This window comes from Tachyglossus aculeatus, chromosome 9 (assembly GCF_015852505.1).
Source record: "Tachyglossus aculeatus isolate mTacAcu1 chromosome 9, mTacAcu1.pri, whole genome shotgun sequence".
Classification (NCBI taxonomy): Eukaryota; Metazoa; Chordata; class Mammalia; order Monotremata; family Tachyglossidae; genus Tachyglossus; species Tachyglossus aculeatus.
The window spans coordinates 14,214,588-14,236,000 of NC_052074.1; the positions used below are offsets into that span (position 1 = coordinate 14,214,588).

General features: G+C 41.4%; 1 long non-coding RNA gene across 2 annotated transcripts; it reads left to right on the forward strand.

The window, feature by feature from the left end:
- Positions 1-5,214: 5,214 nt before the first annotated feature.
- On the forward strand, positions 5,215-19,621 carry LOC119932587. Of its 2 annotated transcripts, none has more exons than XR_005452347.1 (2): positions 5,215-5,295; positions 19,437-19,621. It is a non-coding gene; the product is annotated as an uncharacterized LOC119932587 (long non-coding RNA). The 2 variants fall into 2 exon arrangements; XR_005452348.1 differs by lacking the exon at positions 5,215-5,295 and adding an exon at positions 10,931-11,012.
- Positions 19,622-21,413: the final 1,792 nt, after the last annotated feature.

A 21,413-nucleotide genomic window follows, 5' to 3' on the forward strand; every position in this document is an offset into this window, starting at 1 on the left:
GAAGAACCTGGGTCTTAATTAAAGTTCTGCCACTTGTCTTTTGTGTGATCTTGGGCAAATCACTTCACTTCTCTGTGCCTCAGTTGCCTCATCTGTAAAACGGGGGTTAGGACTATGAGTCTCATTTATAACATGGACTGTGTCCAGTGTCCAACCTGATTAGCTTGTATCTACCCCAGTGCCTAGTAGGGTGCCTGGAACATAGAAAGCACTTAAGAAATACCAGAAAAAAAAATTGCATTCCCTGGCTAGGTTAAAGCATTTCCCAGCGTCTGGTTGGAAACTGCACTTTTAGAGAGACACCAACCCTTTCGCTTTGGAAGCCCTCACCAGGCTGTTGCTGCTCTCAGGAAGATGGGGGCTGTCTCACCTTGATGTGGGCCTCACCCTTTCCTCTGTGGTTCCTGCTCTACCGCCTCTCCTCCCTACAGAGGCACAGCTTCGGTTTATTACTGCTTCTGTTTATTTTCAGAGTTTATAGCTAGGTTATAGGCTTGGTTTTTTTTTTAAAGAAAAATGAAAGAAAAATGGTGGCAGTTCAGAGATAGCTTCCTCAGAGGACGCCACACCCGTCTCCTCTAAAATGCCCGGTCTATTCCGGTCCCAGGTAAATGGAAATTTGGCAGAGAAATGGCAAGGACTGAGGCTGTATGTTCACTTTATCCTTCCCTGCTATTACAAGGGGAATTAAGTTGGTCCAGCCTGTCTCCTCTGTCTTTCTTGTTTACTTGCCACCACGAGAGATCCATCTGACTCCAACATCTCCACCTTCGGGACATAATTCAAGATGTATCATTTCATCAGGTTGTTTTTGAAATTCCAGTGTCCAAATAGGAACCCTCCAAAATACTTTGGATTCACTGCTGCCAGAATTCCCCAGTACCAGCTGCAGAGAGCACGCAAGGCATTTCTATCCCCCCTAGCCTGATAGGAATGCTTGGTGCTTTCCAGCTTCTACAGTGGTGTAAGCTCCTAGCCTGGTGGCTTTACTTAATTCAAGACAAGCAAAATGTTCTGTTCACTCTTCAGGTTTTGTTCTTTACCTTCCCTTCCCTCTTCTTGCTGCTAAATTATTTTCTATACTTGGAAAATGTTGTTTCCCTTCTGCATGCTCAAACACAGAAATGGTCAGGCCTTTTCTTAAAGAGCACAGAAATGGTCTTTTGAAAATTTTCCTTTCCCTTTTGATGTGTTCACACTCCGTCACACAGGCATTCTAACTCCTGTGCACGCACACACACACCATACACTTACACATTTTTATACCTATCCACACCCTCACACAGACCTATAAATGCATACCAAAACAGATGCATGTCTATAAACACTGAAAGTGACACTGACACACATGGATCTTGAATCCATGGGCTCCGAGGGTGTTGCTTCTAGGGAAAATGGGTTCTGTATGGAAAAGGGGGTCATGGGAGAGCGTGAGGGGGTGGGGAGGGCTTTACTAGAGTGGGAGACCGGGAGGAGAGAGAAACAAGGAACGGATCTGTGTCTGTAAGTACAAAAGTACCCATGCCCCAGATAATTGGACTCAGCAGACAACTGGCTCATTTCAGTAGCCGCCTCTCATTCGATATGTGGAAGATGAAAAATTAGAAACTCTTCATGACTGTGTCTGCATTTAATATCACATTTTTTATCAAAACACCTTACATCCTTCTTTTCGAAAGAAATAGTCCCCTTTGTGTTAGTTTTTTCTCGGAACCAAAGCCACAATCTTTTCCCCATTCCCTCTTCTTATTTCTCACCTCTAATCCCTTTGATAGTTACTGTTATCAACCTTTTCCTTTTTTTTTTTTTACCATTTTCCCTCTTTGAATTGTGGGGCAAAAACAGAATTCTCATTCAAAATAAAGTGAACAGTTAGGTTATATAGTGAAATGATAATATAATATGATTCTATATATCTATGATATGATATATCTATGATATGATTCTATAGAGAAGCAATGTAGCCTAGAGACGCAGCATGGCAGAATGGATAGAGTACAGGTCTGGGAATCAGAAGGACCTAGGTCTAATCCCGGTTCCACCACTTGTCTGCTGTGTGACCTTGGGCAAGTCACGTCACTTCTCTGTGCCTCAGTTACCTCATCTGTAAAATGGAGATTGACACTGGGAGCCCTACATGGGAAAGGAACTGTGTCCAACCTGATTTGCTTGTATCCACCCCAGCGCTTAGTACAGTGCCCGGCCCAAAGTAAGCACATAACAAATACTGTAATGATTATTATTATTCTTAGCCGCTTAGGTATAGCTGCTGAACAAATTACCTGCTTAGATAATGAGGCTGCTGGCAGCAAAAAACTATCAAAAGTCATGGGCCAAAATGCACAGAGCCTTCTGGCTGAAAAAAATTCTCCCAAGAATTCTCATCCAGTCCCAAACTGGGCTGGGGACGCCGCCAGAGTAGCTGGAGAGAGAGGCAATTTCCTCCACTCCCCGGAACACAGAACATAGAGGAAATGAAATGAGACCATTGATTAGCACAATCACTCATTAATTGGGGGCTTATACTGTTTGCTGTTGGATTTGCGCCAGGTCACTGTACCATTATTAGTCTCTAGAGCTGCAGCTGAATATTGGGCAAATCAATGACAGGTCATGCTCACAATCATATTTTCTGCCAGGGTCGGTAACTCGAGACAAATGAAGCTTCCTTTCTCTACACTGCTCATGTCTACACTGGATTTCATCAGCCACTGCCTTGCCCTATTTCCTAGTTCTGGTAAAGCCCTCTGGACAGGGAGGTGTTTTATGCTGAAGTAAGAAGAGTAAGGCAGAGGTGGGACGGTCACCCAGATCAAGTTGTGGCTCAGCTTGGACAGACGGGGAAGTTTAGAGGAAGATACTCACCAACTTTTCTCGGAATTGAACTTCAAGTTCAAGGCAAATGGAGGGAGTCAGAGCAGTGTGAGAAGCAGAGTGGCCTAATACAGTAGGGGCCAGGGAATCAGAAGGTCCCAGGTTCTAATCCGGGCTCTGCTACTCATCTGCTGTGTGATCTCGGTCTTGGTGTTCCCACAGAAACAGATTCCAAGTCTCAGAGACACAGTTTAAAGTCACAGTAATACAGAAGCATTGTCACCTAGCGGATAGAGCACAGGCTGGGTTCTAATCCCAGCTCCTCCATTTCTCTGCTGTGTGATCCTGGGCGAGTCACTGAACTTCTCTAGTAACCTCATCTGTAAAATAATAATAATAATGATGATGGCATTTGTTAAGCGCTTACTATGTGCCAAGTACTACTAAGACTGTGAACCCTATCTGGGACATGGACTGTGTCCAACCTGATTAGCTTGTTTCTACTCCAGCGCTTAGTACAATGCCTGGAACATAGTAAATGCTTAACAAATACCATAAAAAACCCCAGGGGAAAATTCTACAGTGAGCATATATCGTACTTTCTGAAGTTCTTTAAAATCTTCTCTCTTCATAAACATTCAAAATCTGAAATCTCATTTTTCAGATTTCATTCAACGAATGAATCTACTAAACCAAAAAACACTACTTGCCAAAATGATTCTAATAGCAATTCTTCCATTTCTTCCATTTCATTCAGTTTTCAATTACTAGCTGGAATGCTTAACAAATCCTCCTAATAATAGCTTCTTGTCAAGGGCTTTTTCTTTCTGTGGGGGGGAAACAATATTGTGGTTAATATAAATTTTCATTCAAAGTAGCACACTACCTTTTATTACCTTTAATTAATCTCTTTAATGGTCTCTTATGAAGGTCACTATCACAGGGTCCTTTCCCTCTCGATAAGAAAAGGGACTCTTGTTTTCCATCTTTCAAGGTTGTGGACGTCTTGGCAAATTTCCTTTCTTTCCATTCTGTATGCTTTGCTGAAATCAAGAATAAAGCCTTCTAGAGAGAGGAATAATTTCCTTTTTGTGTTAAACTTTTTCCCAATTCTGTGCAGTTCTTTATTCCTGTTATTCACTAGAATAAATATCTCTCCTTCGTATTTGAAGATCATTCAAAGAGGGCCTTATTGTTAGTGATACTGCCATTTCTTTTGAGCATCATTCCTAGGCGATGTTGATAAACTGCTCAAAAAGCCAGATGTTGAACAATCAATGGTATTTACTGAGCACAAACTGTATGCAAAACACTGAATTAAGTGTTTGGGAGAGTGCAATACAATAAAGTTAGTAGACATGATCCCTCCAAGGAGCTTATGGTCAAGATGTCCATAAAAGAAGATGACATATCACAGCTTGGTAGACCTTCAGTTTCTGTATGAAATTTGTTACTTGATTGTTGCTAAATTCTGGGTTGCAAAATCTTTGTTTGTGTAAAGGATTTCCCTAGTTCAGACAGGTTTATAATCTTGGTTTCCTTCAGGTTTATCATCAGCTTTTATTACTGAAAAGCCATCTCATGCCTTATGATGAGGAATCAGGCACCGAGAAGGTAAGTGTTTTGTTTAAATTAATTCAGCAAGCAAGTAGCAGAGCTGGGACTAGAACCTGGGTTTCCTGATTCTTAGTCCTGTGTGCTTTTCCCCTTGGGCCACTCTGCTTTTCCCCAAGGTGATGGCTGCATTTCTTATGTGGTCACATAGTCCACATCCGTACATAAACGGAGCTGTTGCAAAAATTCACAAATCAAAGATATGGACTTTACATCTCTATGGGCTGTTAGGATCCAGCTGGGATTGCTAGTTTTTTGAGCACCAGGACATAAGTAAAGGGCCTCATCCTCCTTTGGCAGAAAAGATAAAATGAATGGATTGGAATCTTCGCAGAGTACTAGGTCCAAGGTCCGGTTCTCCTCTTGGAGAAACTGGGATGTGGGCCCAGGAAAGAAATAAAATTGCTTAGAGCTTTGGGAAATTAACTCAAGGATGAAAGTCAAAAGAGACTCAATGATCTCCAATCGTGCCCTCTGGACTAATAAATTCTAGGTAAAATTCAGCAAAATTCAGAATAATGCAGTCTACAACTATACCTCTCCCCTTCGAAGGTCTGCCAAACATTCCAGACTACCAAATCAAACAGAGCCAGCTAATGACGCCTCACCCATTTGACGTCTTCCCAGAATGCTGGCGGTGAAATAAAACATGCACTTGTATAAAGAAACCTCAACCCCTTGCTAAACTCTTATTTCTTAAGTCTCTGAACTCCTATGATGAAAATCCTTTCGTTCTATCAAAACTTCAACCCTCCAACGCCGTATCCGCTAAGTCACTTAATCACAGCTAGTTACCATGGTAACAGAGGCTTTTACAGACCGACTGAACAAGACCCGAGCGTGATCGGCTGCTTTCTCTCAAAATGGGTAAATATAAGTTCTCTCCCTTTCAAGCTTTCAGGATTTCATTCTTCTACATGCTTTGTGTTATTAAGTAGGATTTACTTTGGTAATGTTTTCCTTTGTTCCTTTTCCTTTCATCCGATCTTTCAAATGCCACCTTGCACTTTTCAGCCTATTAGTGAAGCACTATTGTTCACTCGATCTCAGGTGCTGGACCTGGCCAGATTGAATAGGCCCTGAGAGGATCAAACCACTGAAGCGGAGAGAGGAGAATATACAGGTCCCAAAGGATATGGTCCTTGCAAGCATTTTCTTCTTCCTCCTAATTTTCTGAACAACCCCGTCATGGACTTCAGTGCGGAAATTAATTGAATGCATCCAAGAATGGAGAATAAAAGTTCCCAAATTAAGTATGTATTTGATGTAGACCAGAGATTTGCTGAAAATGCTGCTTTTAGCCCGTACGTTTGGCAACTGTTACGGAGCGTATTTTGTATTTCTTCATTTTTAAGATCTAGGCTGCTGGTGGATTATTCAACTGGCTTTTAACTTGTTCTGTCTTCATCTTTATCTTTCATAACTTTATCTTTCTGAAGGGATCATTAGATGAGGAAGTCACTGCAATCTACCTTATTCATCCTTAAGAAATGTATCTTGAGTCACTCTAGCTTCAGCTCCTTAAGAACTACAAAGATCCTTTCTAGGTCTTACAATTTTACCTCACTGGGTTTGAAACATTCAGCTCCTAGTCAGCACTGGGGTTATGTTCTTGAAAAATGAGACTATACAAAACAACATTAAGTGAATCCAATTTCCCCAGGACAATTAACCTAAATAGAGGACATTGAGTTCTTTTTTTTCCCCCCTATCGAACAAAAGACATTATGTAGGTGTATACAATATTACTTTCAAATCATTTTAAACAGTTTAATGCTCTGATGATGATTGTGAAGCTCCACTGAGATGTAAGCTCACTATGGAAAGGAAATATATCTGTTATAGTGCTATATTGTACTCTCCCAAGAGCTTAGTGCAGTGCTCTGCACACAGTAGGAGCTCAATAAATGCAGTGGATTGATTGGTGGCACCAGAAGGTGGAAAATGTCCAATTTATCCAAACTAATCCTAGTCCTGATCTACCTACCCCTAGTAGCAGCGTGGCTCTATGGAAAAAGCCCAGGCTTGGGAGTCAGAAGTCAAGAGTTCTAATCCCGGCTCCACCACTTGTCAGCTGTGTGACTTTGGGCAAGTTACTTAACTTCTCTGTACCTCAGTTACCTCATCTGTAAAATGGGGATTGAGATTGTGAGCCCCAAGTGGTACAGGGACTGTGTCCAACACTATTTGCTTGTATCCACCCCGGTACTTAGAACGGTGCCTGGTACTTAACAAATATGATTAGTAATAGTAGTAGTAGTAGTAGTAGTAGTAAGTAGTAGTAGTAGTAGTATCTATTACTCCTACTGCTAGACATTTTCTCAATCATTTGTGTGGTGTTATTGTCTCATGTTGCTAGAAATGTACAGGAAATGCTGGTATGGCATTAGTATTGTATAAGCCACACTTGCTGTACCATACTGAAGCACGATTGTCTTCGGGTTACCTCAAAAATGGAAGCAATCGAACAATGTTATAGTATAATTTCATTCAATTTCAAATGAGTTTGTCCCCTAATAAATCTGTGCATAATAATGAAATAACATTGAACCGAGATGCCTCTAGAAATACCTGTATCTGCCACGGCATTAGTAAATTTTTTTTTTCTCCATATCAGTTCTAACAGTTCTTCCGTGTCCAGATGCTAAATATAAGTAGTTTCCATTTTCTGAGGTTCTGCTCTGGGGCTAGAATTAGGCTAGGGAAGGCGGTAAAGAGCTAGAAAAAAATATGATTTGTAGAGCAATTGAAGATAAAATAAAAAGAATGTGAGTGAATTCTTCCTGTTGTTTATTCGACAAAACACCAAGCTTTTTTCTTTGAATCTTTTGGTTAATCCATCAAAATAGGGATTGCTGACTGGAATCTTTGGGGTTTTGGGTGGTAGTGGGGGTGTGGTCAAAGTGGCAGGCACCATTTTACTTTTGGCCTCTTGCAATGACCTTCTCAAAGCCTCAGCTCTGAGTCTGAGTCCAATGGCCATTTGCTAAGCTAGCCTCTAATTTCTGGCTGCCTATATAAATGTGCCCCATTCCTGAAAATCTTCTTTATTATGTTTTAAATGTTTCTGCTTTTCTTCTTCTTAACTGCCCTTCTACTTACACTGAACAAATACCACTGTTACAATTATTGCTGTTATTGTTCTCTGGAAAGGCAAGGATAAGGAAACTCTGGGATCAGAAGAAGTTCAAGTTCACCAGGGCCCACCTTCCCCGCCACCAGCAGAGACCTTGCTAAAAGAGGTGTTTTAGCGTTCTGAACTATTCCTCAATGCTTCTTTCCACTGATTCGGTCCCTTCCAGCCATCTTGCTTTCATCAAGAGCCTAAATGTTGACGAGTAAGTCTTGGCTTACTCTGTAAGATTCTGTACCTGTGGGCACCAATTCCTCCATACTTTACCTCAGAAATCCAAAGAATAAATTCCCTATTAGACAGAGTCCTACATTCCTGTATTTACATCTGGCGGTTGGAAGCAAAAGTGGCCCAGAGCAGAGTACGCTCAAGTTTCAGAGGAGTACATCAAGGCTGCATTATGGGGTACACCCAGATCCCTATTGCGAGAAAAACTGAAAAAGAAAAACAAACAAAACAGATCCCGAACGTGTCTGCACAAGAGGATTTGGTATGTAGCCAGAACTAATTTGAAGAGTACAAAGCCAATGGGACACAGAGAGGTTAAAAGAGTTTCTCAAGTCCCAAAACTGAATCAACAAACAATGGCTGGAAAAGGACACAGGTGTGCTTATTTTCAGCCTAATCCCTTCAGCACTAGATATTCTTTTCTCTCATTAGATTTAATGCGTAGTTGTGTGTGCGTGAGTGTGTGTGTGTGTAAGATTTAAGTAGGAGTAGAGGGCCAAACAACACTGCTGTCCTGCTTGAACTTTCCCTACTGTGCCAATGGGGGTTTCAAAAGATTGGGTTTTTTTGTTTTGTTTTTATCGTTTTGTTTTGTTTTTATGGCATTTGTTAAGCTTACTATATGCAAGGCACTGTACTAAGCACTAGGGCAGATACAAGGTAATCAGGTTGGGTGCAGTCCCTGTCCCACATGGGGCTCACAGTCTTAATCACTATTTTACAGATGAGGTGACTGAAACATGGAGAAGTGAAGTGACTTGCCTATCACATAGCAGATGAGTGGCAGAGCTGGGATTAGAACCCAGATCGTTTTGACTCCCGGGGCGGTGACCTATCCACTAGGCCATGCTGCTTCTCCTTCAGTTTCCCCATTAATTTTTCCATGTCTCAAAAAAATTAGAAACTACGCTCAATCTGTGGCATTTTCTGAGCATTTACTGTGTGCCAAGCACTGTATTAAACACTTGGGAAAGTAAAGTAAGACGGAGTTGGAAGATGCAATCCCTGTCCGCAGGGAGTTTATAGCCTACAAGAGGAGACAACATCAAAGTAGATTATGGATAGACTGCATTATGGATAGGGAAAAGAGTAGAGTATAAGGATAGTTCCATGAGCAGTGAGGGGCTGAGCTTCCCTCAGTTTTATGCCTATGGAGAAGAGAGCAACTGAGCCCCATTGGAATTTAAAAGCGCAGTAAATTTGATGAAGTCAAGGCAGGGCTCTCAGGCTCCCATGAATGGGGAATTCATTCATTCATTCATTCATTCATTCATTCGTATTTATTGAGCACTTACCGTGCAGAGCACTGTACTAAGCACTTGGGAAGTACAAATCAACAAAATATAGAGACAGTCCCTACCCAACAACGGGCTCTCTTAGAGGCCTCTCAGGCTAGAATTAATTAATTAATGATGGTGTTTGTTAAGCGCTTACTATGTGCCAAGCACTGTTCTAAGTGCTGGGGTGGATACAAGGTAATCAGGTTGTCCCCCGTGGAGCTCACAGTCTTCATCCCCATTTTACAGATGAGGTGACTGAGGGACAGGGAAGGGAAGCGACTTGCCCAAAGTCACACAGCTGACAAGTGGCGGAGCCAGGATTAGAACCCATGACCTCCAACTCCCAGGCTCGGGCTCTTTCCACTGAGTCATGCTCCTTCTCTAAGATCGTTGGCCCTTCTGGGTTTGGGAAGGTAAGGTCACCGAGAGCAACAAGGGTCCTGTTCTGTGTCCCTCCTTTCTTCTCACTATGGAAATAGCAGCAGTCTACCATTATCTTTTAAAATGTTATTTGTTAAGCGCTTACTATATGCTAAGCACTGCAGTAAGCACAAGCTAATCAGGTTGGACACGGCTCCTGTCCCGCATGGGGCTCATAGTCTTAACCTCCATTTTACAGAGGAGGTACAGAGAATACCAACAACAATAATAACAATAAAAATGGCATTTATTAAGTATTTACTACGTGCCAGGCACTGTACTAAGTGCTGGGGTGGATACAAGCCATTTGAGTCAGACACAGTCCCTGTCTCACGTGGGACTCACGGTCTCAATCCTCATTTTACAGATGAGGAAACTAAGGCCCAGAGAAATGAAGTGACTTGCCGAAGGCCACACAACAGACAAGTGACGGAGTTGGGATTCGAACCCATGGTCTTCTGATTCCCAGGACTGTGCTCTATCCACCATGCCGTGCTGCTTAGTACCGTCTTGGGTACTGAATAAGTGCTTCACAAGTACCATAATAATTTTTATCAGTTCAATCAGGGAAAATGAAATGGGGAAAGAGGTGGCATAAGAAAAACTGTATCCCTGGGGCTGTTTTTAGCCCTGCCCAATCCTGCTAGTAGGTACATAATTTAGTTTCTTCCTTCCCACCCTTCTGAAAGCCCAGAGAAACGTGGAGGCTAGAGTGTTACTCCTATCTGCCACCAAAAATTATTTTTTTACAGCTATTTTCATGTCTATCAAAGAACAGGCATTTTCATGGACAGTAGCGAATGCCACTTGTCCTTGAGCAAAATCCCTAATTTCTTGAGTTTCCCCTTGTTCACCTGCTAATTGGGCATAAAAACACTAACCTGTATAATTTGGATGTGGTGTAAAATCACTAATTATAGTTGGCAACATCCTGTAGTTTGCATGCTTTATGACTGTTATAGCAGATAGCTCCTGTGGCCTGTTTCTTTGGTTTAATATTTCACTCCCACTCACACAAAACCTAAGAAATGCTGGTGGAGTTTCCCGATGGAAAAGCTCGGTGATCCATTTCGGAAACAAATTGAGTGAGAGCAGTCCTGGCTGGACTTGTTTTTACCAGTTTATGAGGAATCCTGTGGAAATGTAAAATCGCTATTTTTTGTTTCCGGATGCCTGGCTGTCACTAATCTCGAGAGCTCACCGTAGTAAGAAGCAAAATTGCTTCCTAGTAAAAATGATAGGATCTTGATTTGTTGTCCTAACCACATTGTGCTGTCTTGTGATTCAATATGGCTATTAAATCTAGACCAGCGCATCGGGATAACCATCCTTGAGTCGTTGGAAAATGGCACATCATTATTTCTATATTACTTTTTCATATTCTTTGGGGATCAGGCTGTACTACAAAAAGTAACATGCTGTTCTTTTGGTTTCAAACGCAGGAATGGAAGGCACCCAGAGAGCTCCTCTTGAAGGCCAAAGGCAGTTGTGGAACTGTGATGAAATCGTTTAGCCTAATATCAGTAGGTTTGCAGGAGTGAAATTGTGAAATTCACTTGGGGAACTAACAGTGCGGTGAGGGCTGAGTTAAGCTGATTTTGAAATCAAGAGGGTTCAAGCTGTGGGTGGAACCAAAGTGTATTATTAAAAGGAAGCTCAGACTATTTCCCTTTCATCTTTAGCCATGTAAACTTTGTATAAAGTTCTAAGGAGACTATATTCCCCTACTTTGTAACCATGTGGGTGTGCCCTTAGTCTCCAAACTGTTTTAATTCCACAGATGTAGAAATCTAATAGCAAGGCTGCCCCTCTATTTGCAGATACTGTTTTGAAGTTAGTGTTTTGAAGCGAATGGGGGTCACACCTATTCCACAGTGGAACGGGGTGGAGGAAAGAAAAATTAGCTGGAAACAAAGCCTTTGTCCATTTGAATCGAAGGGATTCTGGGAGAGTTCTCTCTAGGATGCTATGTTGGAAAGAGCCCGGGCTTTGGAGTCAGAGGTCATGGGTTCGAATTCCGGCTCCGCCACATGTCTGCTGTGTGACCTTGGGCAAGTCACTTCACTTCTCTGCACCTCAGGTACCTCATCTGTAAAATGGGGATGAAGACTGTGAGCCCCACGAGGACAACTTGATCACCTTGTATCCCCCCCCCAGCGCTTAGAACAGTGCTCTGCACATAGTAAGCGCTTAACAAATGCCATCATTATTATTATTATTATTATCTTTGTTAGCAAATGTACCTGAACACCTGCTCAGGTACAATATCTGAGGAAGTACCCATGAAAACCCTGCTCACACCCCACCTGACCACCCACAAACATAGAATATTCCTCATCGGTCCTGGAGCAAGTGAGGGGAAAGAGCAGTGTGGCCTAGAAGAAAGATCAAAGGCCTGGGGAGTCAGAGGTCCTGGGCTCTAACCCCAACTCTGTCAGTTGCTGGACCTTGGGCAAGTCACTTTACTTCTCGGTACTTCAGTTCTCTCATCTGTAAAATGGAGATTAAGACCGTGAGCCCCAGGTGGGACAGGGATGGCAGCGTGCCTCGGTGGAAAGAGCAAGGGCTTTGGAGTCAGAGGTCATGGGTTCAAATCCTGACTCTGCCGATTGTCAGCTGTGTGACGTACTTCTCTGTGCCTCAGTTCCCTCATCTGTAAAATGGGGATTAAGACAGTGAGCCCCGCATCGGACAACCTGATCACCTTGTATCCCCACAGTGCTTAGAACACTGCTTTGCACATAGTAAGCACTTAACAAATACCATCATTATTATTAAGCACTTAGTACAGTACTCTGCACACGGTAAGCGCTCAATAAATACGATTGAATGAACGAACCTAACTTGTATCTACTGCAGTGTCTAGTACAGTGCCTGGCATTTAGACTGTGAGCCCACTGTTGGGTAGGGACTGTCTCTATATGTTGCCAATTTGTACTTCCCAAGCGCTTAGTACAGTGCTCTGCACATAGTAAGCGCTCAATAAATATGATTGATGATGATGATAGTAAGCACTTAACAAATACCATTACAAAAAAAAGGGGGTTCCTACTGATGCCAACAACTTTCTGGACTTTGTACCTATAAGACTGAGGGCCAGCTTCTTCTTATGATGCCAACAAAAATATCCTCTCCCGTAGGCTGGAAGTGGTAAGAGCAGGGGTAGCAGAAAGTTTCTCTTCTCACCCGACCCAGCCGCTACTGGGCTTCTTTCTAGGTGCTCAGGAAGAAATTTATCTCCATCTGAAGTTACACAATTTAACTATGGAAAACCAGTTCATAATAAAATACTTATATTTAAAAAACTTGTAAAATTACATTTATTTCCTCTTCACTCCATCCAAGATACCATCGCTTTTTCCTAGATCTCAACCCAAATTCTGTGCTTTGCTCTGAAAACCTCTTTTTTATGGTATTCGTTATGCACTTACTATGTGCCAGGCACTGCTCTAAGCCCTGGGGTAGATACAAGGTAATCAGGTTGGACACAGTTCATGTCCCACATGGGGTTCACAGTCTTAATCCCCATTTTTTACAGGTAACTGAGGCCCAGAGAAGTGAAGTGAGTTGCCCAAAATCACACAACAGACAAGTGGCAGAACAGGGACTAGAACTCATGTCCATCTGATTCCCAGACCCATGCTCTATCCATTAGACCACACTGCTTCTCTTGTTTTGACTTCCCCATGAAATATTAATATCCATCCAACCCTCTACTGCAGGTCTGGTAATCCATTCCTAAGCAGTCATATGGCTTTTGGGGTACAAAGTACGACTAATACTAGTATTTTCCCAGTTCGAAGCCCTGGAAAAGAAAACATAGGTGGGAATCAGGCATGATCACTGTCCCTTGGGAGACTCACAATCTGAAAAGACAGTACTTTTAAAGGTGAGGAAACTGAGGCCCAGAGAAGTTAAATGACTTGCCCAAGGTCACAGAGAAAGCAAGTAGCAGAGCGACGATTGAAATTATTTGGAGTCCAAGCTGAGCATTTTAGTAACAGCAGGATTTACTTATAGATCTTACAGTAATTCAACATTTCGTTGTGAGGAACCTGTATTTCTAACTATCCCTCTTGCCTCGTCAAATGCAGAGTTGAACGAGCGGGTTCTGTTCATTCTGACTTGGTGACCTTTCATTGTCAAAGACAAAAACAATTCATGAATGAGATTACCTACTACTGGACTTGGGGTTTTTTTAATCCATATATGGTTTTGAGACAGAAATAATGATTCCACTGAGTTAGCATTGAACTGATTAGAATTAGACTGGCAGAGATTTCCACAATTCTCAATAATCGCACATTGATTACTTAGAAAGAGAAGGAAAAAATAGCTTTTCCTAGATCTCTCTCCCTTTATAGGAGCTTCATTTCTTTGCATAGAGTCATTAGGTATTTCGTTACACAGGAAAAGAATCTAAAAAAAGGTATACGTACCGTTTGAGGAAAAAGAAGCTTTGTTATGAAAGTGTTCTCAATTTTTTTCTGAACCTAAGATAGTGTAAGGTGAAAATCATTTATACAAGATCTAAAATGCCAATATCTTTACCAGCACAAAGCTATTAAATGTAAATGTTTGTAGTCTCACAAAAGTTAATAAACTAGAGAAAAGAGAGTGCTAGTTGCATACTTTAAAATAACTTGTCAAAACTGAAAGCTCCTTTTGGGCAGGGAACAGGTCTACCCACTTTATTGAACTGGACTCTCCCCGGCACTTAAAATAGTGCTCTGTATATGATAGCCTGTTTTTGGGCAGGGACCATCTCTATATGTTGCCGACTGATACTTCCCAAGTACTTAGTACAGTGTTCTGCACACAGTAAGTGCTCAATAAATATGACTGAATGAATAAGTTCTCAATAAATATGAATTGGTTTATTGACAATTTAGCTAAGAAAGCTGCCCCTTTTCTTTCCTCATCTGTAAAATGGGGATATACATATATGTATATATGTTTGTACGTATTTATTACTCTATTTATTTATTTATTTTACTTGTACATATCTATTCTATTTATTTTATTTTGTTAATATGTTTTGTTTTGTTCTGTCTCCCCCTTCTAGACTGTGAGCCCACTGTTGGGTAGGGACTGTCTCTATATGTTGCCAACTTGTACTTCCCAAGCACCTAGTACAGTGCTCTGCACACAGTAAGTGCTCAATAAATATGACTGATTGATTGATTGATTGATTTGTGAAATAGTCATATTGTGTTTATAAAAACTACCAAATGTAAACTGATTGAGAGGGTAAAAAAAAAAAAACATGATTCAAGTATAAAGAAAACAGGATGTTCTTTGTCAAGAAATGGGAAATGGTTACGTTAACTAGTGCAAAATAGAAAAGTGGTTTTCTTGTTACCTTTGCAAAACCCTGTGTGAACAGCAGGAGATTTAAAGGAAATTGGGGAAGCTAGAAGGATAGGAAGAGGAATTAGGAAATTAAAATTCAGTGTCAGCATGGAGGCTACTTAGATGAGGTGTCCTTCCAGAGAGCACAGAAAAGAGGCCATTTAGTTAGCAGCAGGAAAAATATTAGAATCTTAAGATATTGATTTCTGTGAGCCGATTGTTGGGTAGGGACTGTCTATTTGCCGATTTATACTTCCCAAGTGCTCAGTACAGTGCTCTGCACACAATAAGTGCTCAATAAATGTGATTGAATAAGTGAATGATTTCTGGAAAGACCTAGAATATGGACATTTGAAGATATCGGCAAACATGTCATTAAAACCATTGTGACACTGTTAGAATTGGAGCCCTGACTCCTTTTGTTCAAAAACAATATCACTGCAACTATTATTGCAAATATTATGGCAAGATTTGTGCCTTCAACTAGCATGGACCTGGCTTAGATTTTTAAAAATGTCAGACCGTCTGTCCTGAGGCAAGTGGAAATCATATTCCTTTTTTTCAATTTTCAAAACCTCAATAGTTCCCACAACTTCACTGGAGGCAAGTGTTAAAACCAACTTGCAGATTTGCTCGTTGACTTTGATATTTATTAAATGGATGAAGCCAGCGACCTATCCCTTATAGGTTTAAGGGTCAATTTTATCATGACTGAAAAAGTGGAGACTGGTTAAGGCAGTCAATATTCCTTCAACTGGTATGATATTTCAGAAGTTCTTTTCTCGAAGTTCTTTTGAAAAGCTATATGGTCTAGTGGAAAGAGCATGGACCTGGAGGCAAGACCTGGGTTCCAATTCCGGCTCCACCACTTGTCTGCTGTGTGAACTTGGACAAATCACTTGACTTCTCTGCTCCTCAGTGACCTCATCTGTAAAGTGGGATTAAGACTGCGAGTCCCATGTGGGCCATGGACTGTGTCCAACCTTGTTTTTACCCCAGTGCTTACAACAGTGTCTGGCACATAGAAAGTGTTCGACAAATACCATTTAAAAAAGGAAAAAGTACTGATAGAGCTACTAGCAATTGCCTTAGTGACAATTTCAGTGAAAAAGCATCACTGAGAATTAAGGCATAATTTAGGGTATAGTTCATTTGAAAAAATAATTAAAATGTCACTTAAAAGTGAGGCTTGCACTGAGGATTGAATTCTGCCTGTTACCAGTTATAGATCATTCAGTACCAGGAATAGCTGTTAGGTAACAAGGAAAGAACACATGTGCCTTGTAATACTTAAAATAGCCTAGATGAAGTGACTAAGCAGTCAATGAGTAAAGAGAGACAAAACCATTCAAGTAACTTTTAAATTGAAAGATTATTAAAATACCGTTGTTTGAAAGGCTTGTTTGGATTTTTTTTTAAACGATGGGGAGTTAGTAGACTTCTCCTGGGTGGGATTTTTGCCAACTGGAGACCTTTTCTGTGGAGTTACAGCCTTTATAGCACTCCTCAGTTGCCTAGGATCTGATTATTTCATTTTTAAATGATCTGGGTCTCCCTCTTCTTTCCTCTTCCCTTCAGCCTTTATTAGTCATTTTGCTTTTTAGGTGGAACAATAGAGAAGAAGCAAAACTCAAATCAGTCAAATGGGCTTTTTGATAGTTGCTCTGATAAATGGCTTAGTGGGGAATGAGTTTGAAGCTGTTGGCTAAAATAAAGGATTTGCATTATTATGTTGGATTGATTTAATCCCGGCTCCGCAGTTTGTCTGCTGGGTGAACTTGGGCAAATCACTTAATGTATCTGTGCCTCAGTTCCCTCATCTGTAAAATGGAGATTAATACTGCGAGCCCCCTGTGTCTCATGAACAGTATCCAAACTGATTAGCTTGTAACTACCCCAGTGAGTAGTACAGTGCCTGTAAGTGCTTAAGAAATACCATTAAAAAAAAAAGATTAAAAGAATGTTAGCTTCTCATGGGCAGAGAACGCATCTACCAACTCTACTGTATTGTTCTCTCCCAAGCCCCTAATATAGCCCTTGACACACAGTAAGCGCTCAATATTTATGATTGATGGATTGATTTCCATTACTCCTCACCGTACAGTGGAGGCTAACTGGGAGCTGGCTGTATTTTTCCCAGGAACCCTATCCCTCTCCCACTTCGTTTTTCCACAGAACTGTAATCGAGTCTCCCGTCGAAATCAAAGTAAGCACCTCAGGTCTCGGTCCTTGAATTTCCAGTGTGTTCTGAAGTGGGTCTGAAGGCCAACCAGTGATTATGGAGTAATCTACAAACAATAGCCCCACGCGGGACAGGGATTGCATCCAACCTAACTAACTTGCCTCTACCCCAGCACTTAGAACAGTGTTTGACACCTAGTAAGAGCTTAATAAATACCATAAAGAAAATGGCCATTCCTGAATGGGAAAAATGTAGTTTGGAAGTAATGATTTGGGGAGCTAAGTGGCTCAGTGGAAAGAGCCCGGGCTTGGGAGTCAGAGGTCATGGATTCTAATCCTGGCTCCGCCACTTATGGGCTGTGTGACTTTGGGCAAGTCACTTAACTTCTCTGTGCCTCAGTAACGTCAGCTGTAAAATGGGGATTAAGACTGTGAGCCCCACATGGGACAACCTGATCACCCTGTATCCCCCCAGCACTTAGAACAGTGCTTTGCACATAGTAAGCGCTCAACAAATACCATCATTATTATTATTATTATTATTATTGGGACCTGAATAGCATTAGGCTTGCTCCGTGAGGGAGCACCCAAGTGTTGACAAAATAAGGTTTTTTGCAGCCTCATCCCATTCCTCCTGCCTGTGAATTTGCTCCAGGAACTCTGACATCAGGAGAGGTCTCATTCCCAACCTCCACTCCCCAAGTCTGCTGCCCTTCTGGGGAAGCTCGGCGTGGTCTCCAGAGTCTCGGCAGGCTGGGGTGCTCTGAGGTGGGCATTTCTGCCAGCAGCTGTCAAATGGGCAAGCTTCCCAGCTAATCAGCAGGGCCGCACGAGGATGCAATCCAATGCCAAGACTGAGGTCTGCTCTGTCTGGCCTCTCGTCTTTCAGCATTGAGGTGCTGGATTGCGACAAAGTGTTAGCAGCTAATCTCCCTAACAGTAACTGGCTAACATGTCACATAACATCATTGACCGCAAGACCCAGATGGGATTGCCATATTTTTTTTTTTCCTGACTGCCATTAGGTCTGTTCTGGGTGAAATAGAAGTAGCATAGCCTATAAAAAGCAGTGTGGTCTAGTGGAAAGAGAACAGGCCCGGGAGCCAAAGACCCTAGGTTCTACTTCTTTACCTGTCTGCTGTGTCACCTTGGGCAAGTCATTTAACTTCTTTGAGCCTCAGTTTCTTCATCTGTAAAATGAGGATTAAAGCCTACTCCCTCCTAATTAGACTGTGAGCCCCAATTGGATGGGGACTATGTCCAACCTGATTATCTTGAATTCAGTACAGTGCTTAGAACAAAGTAAGCACTTAACTAACACTATCATTCAAGTGTTTGCCAGAAGAAGTGTTGGGAAGAAAAATATTGCTTTCTTTTTGCTAGAGGCAATCCCCGAACGCTTTGCTTTGCCAGACCCTCATAATTCCCTTCCCCTGACAAAATTTATGCTTATGTTTATGGTACTTGTTAAGCGCTTTCTATATGTTAGGCACTGTACTAAATGCTGGGGTAGAGACAAGCTAATCAGGTTGGACATGGTCCATGTCCCTCATAGGGCTCATAGTCTTAATCCCCATTTTAAAGATGAGAGAACTGAGGAACAGAGATGTTAAGTGACTTGCCCAAGTTCACACAGCAGGCAAGTGGCGGAGCTGGGATTAGAAACTATAGCCTTCTGACCACCAGGCCTGTTGTGCTCTGTCTACTAGGGCATTCTGCCTCTCAAAACTTGTCTATTGTATTTCCATTTCTTTGGCTTTGGGCAAGTCACTTAACTTCTCTGCGCCTCAGTTACCTCACCTATAAAATGGGGATTAAGACTGTGAGCCCCAAGTGGCCCCATGTGGCTGATTGTGGCTGATTACCTTGTATCTCCCCCAGTGCTTAGAACAGTGCTTGGCACTTAGTAAGCACTTAACAAATACCATCATCATGTCAAAAAGCCATGCCAGTTAACGTAAAGCAAAACGGGTGGCCCACCTGAGCAGATAAGAAATAATAAGCCCCTTAAATTCACTCTGAGATTTACAGTTAATATAGTCTCCAGGAAACCAAAACATTTCTGTGCATTATCAGGAAAGCTACAATTTAGCTCTAGGGCTTGGTAAGTTAGCTCTATTTTTGGAACAAGGAAACAGAATCATAACAAAAAACATCCAAATGACTGCTCTTGGTACGTTTTTTTGGTAAAACCTAATGGGGAAGTCTGCTCCAGTGGGCTTAATAACAACAGTTCCAGTAGCTAGGGACTCAAGTGCTATTTCCCCTTTTAAAATTTTAACTATTCCTCCTCTGTTCTCTGGCTGGTTGCCTCCCCACTCCCACTCATAACCTCCACAGGCACACATACACCGATGACTTTTGGCCAACTTCTCTTGCCCCAGACATTCACAAGCTACTTCTCTCCCTGACAGAGTTGGGGGCAGAAGAGGGACGGCAACGGTGAGAGGATTCATCGGGCCGTACGTGAGCATCTCATCCGAAGAAGTCAGCCAATCCGAAGCTATATGGACAGCAACCCTGACAAAGCCCTTTGCATTTTTATTTTATTGCCCTAAGCAGCACTGTAAACAAAGTTTACAATTATTTCTAGTTATGCCTCAAAATATTTGGGTTAAGTTGTTTCTCACAATTCCCGGATCCTTCCCTTTCTTCTCCAACCAAATGACCACCTTTCTGGTCCAGGAATTTGTCATAACCTGACTCGACAACTGCATCAGCCTCCTTGGTGAACTCCCAGCCTGCAGTCTTTCAACTTTCTAATCAATCAATCATAATTATTGACCACTTCCTATATAAAGAGCACTGCACTGAGCGTTTGGGAGAGTTGAATACAACAGAATTAGCAGACAGATTCCCTGCTCAAAATGAGCTTACAGTCTCCAGACCGTAATTACTCTGCTGCCCCAATCATTTTTCTAAAATGTCATTCTGTGCTCATCTGCCTACTCTTCAAAGCTTTCCCATGGTTTCCCACACTCCTCCGCTTCAAGCAGAAACTTCTGACAGGTGGCTTTAAGGCATTCGATCTACTCTCTCCCTCCAAATTATACACTCTCTTCTCACACTACACCCAGCTCTCACTCTTTGTTCCTCTCAAACTAATCTACTGATTGTTCCTAGTCGTCATCTTTCATCTGACACCTTGCTCACGCTCTCCCAGATCATCGTGGGCAGGGCATGTGTCTGTTTATTGTTATACTGCACTCTCCCACATGCTTAATACAGTACTCTGCACACAGTAAGCTCCAATATATATGATTGATTGATTGACTAATTGCCTGGAACCAACTCCTCCTTCACATTTCTCCCCATTCCATCAGTTCTTCTGAAAGCACTTCTGTGCCACCTAAGCATTTAAATACTCATAACCTCCGCCCGTATCTCACATATTCTATTCTTCCTATCTGTAATTTATTTTAATATCTATCTCTACTAGTTTGTAAGCACCTTGGAAGTAGGTCACATATACTAATTGTATTGTAGCCTCCCAAGCACTTAGTATAGTGCCTGCCCACGGAGATGTTTGATAAATTCTACTGGTGACTGAATTTATTCCTATTTTCTAGGTGAGTGAATCGATGTGCAGAAACTCTCCCAAGCACGTAGTAAATGCTCAATAAATACCATTGATGGTGATGATGACTTGCCCAAGGAAATAAGAAGCCAAGAGGCAGAGGGTGGATTGTAAGAGAACAAATAGTTAGTAGAAAGTAACTCTGAAAATAGGTAGTTACTGTTAGTCCAAGAAGAAGGAAGAAAACAACTACCTCTTTGAAGTGACTTCTAAATTGTACCATTGCCATGAATAAAAGTGATCCAAAGGAGCACTAATCATTATTACTTCACAAGAATAAACCCCATGGAAAATCTAAGAGGCAGAATTTGATCATTTTGGTATTTTTGTTCATATCCTGAGATCACTTACTAAGAATCATTTAATAAGTGCTGTTATTATGAGGAAATTAAATTTAAGAAAATTCTTGTTATACCTCTTCACACTTTAATATAAAAAAATTAGTCATAAAAGAAGCCATAATGACATCTAGATAGAAATTGGTTTCTAATGTTGCATGAGAAAATTTTCCTTGTAAGTCTCAGTGTTTTTCATGTTTTTACATTACTAAACATAGAATTATGATCATAACTTAACATACATAAGAGTGAATTAAATGGTTAATTAAATTTTGTACAGCGCAATACCTAAATTGCTCAATATACATTCCTAGGAAAATTCAATAAACTCTAGATTTTATTTTTAGAAAAGTGTTAAGTCTTCTTCTCAATGCCAAGGTCTCTTTCTTTGCAAATTCAATTATCTTTTTGATCCTAATGTATTTGCAGTTTATTCAAAATACCCAAAGCCTCACCATCTTGATGAAGAAGATGAT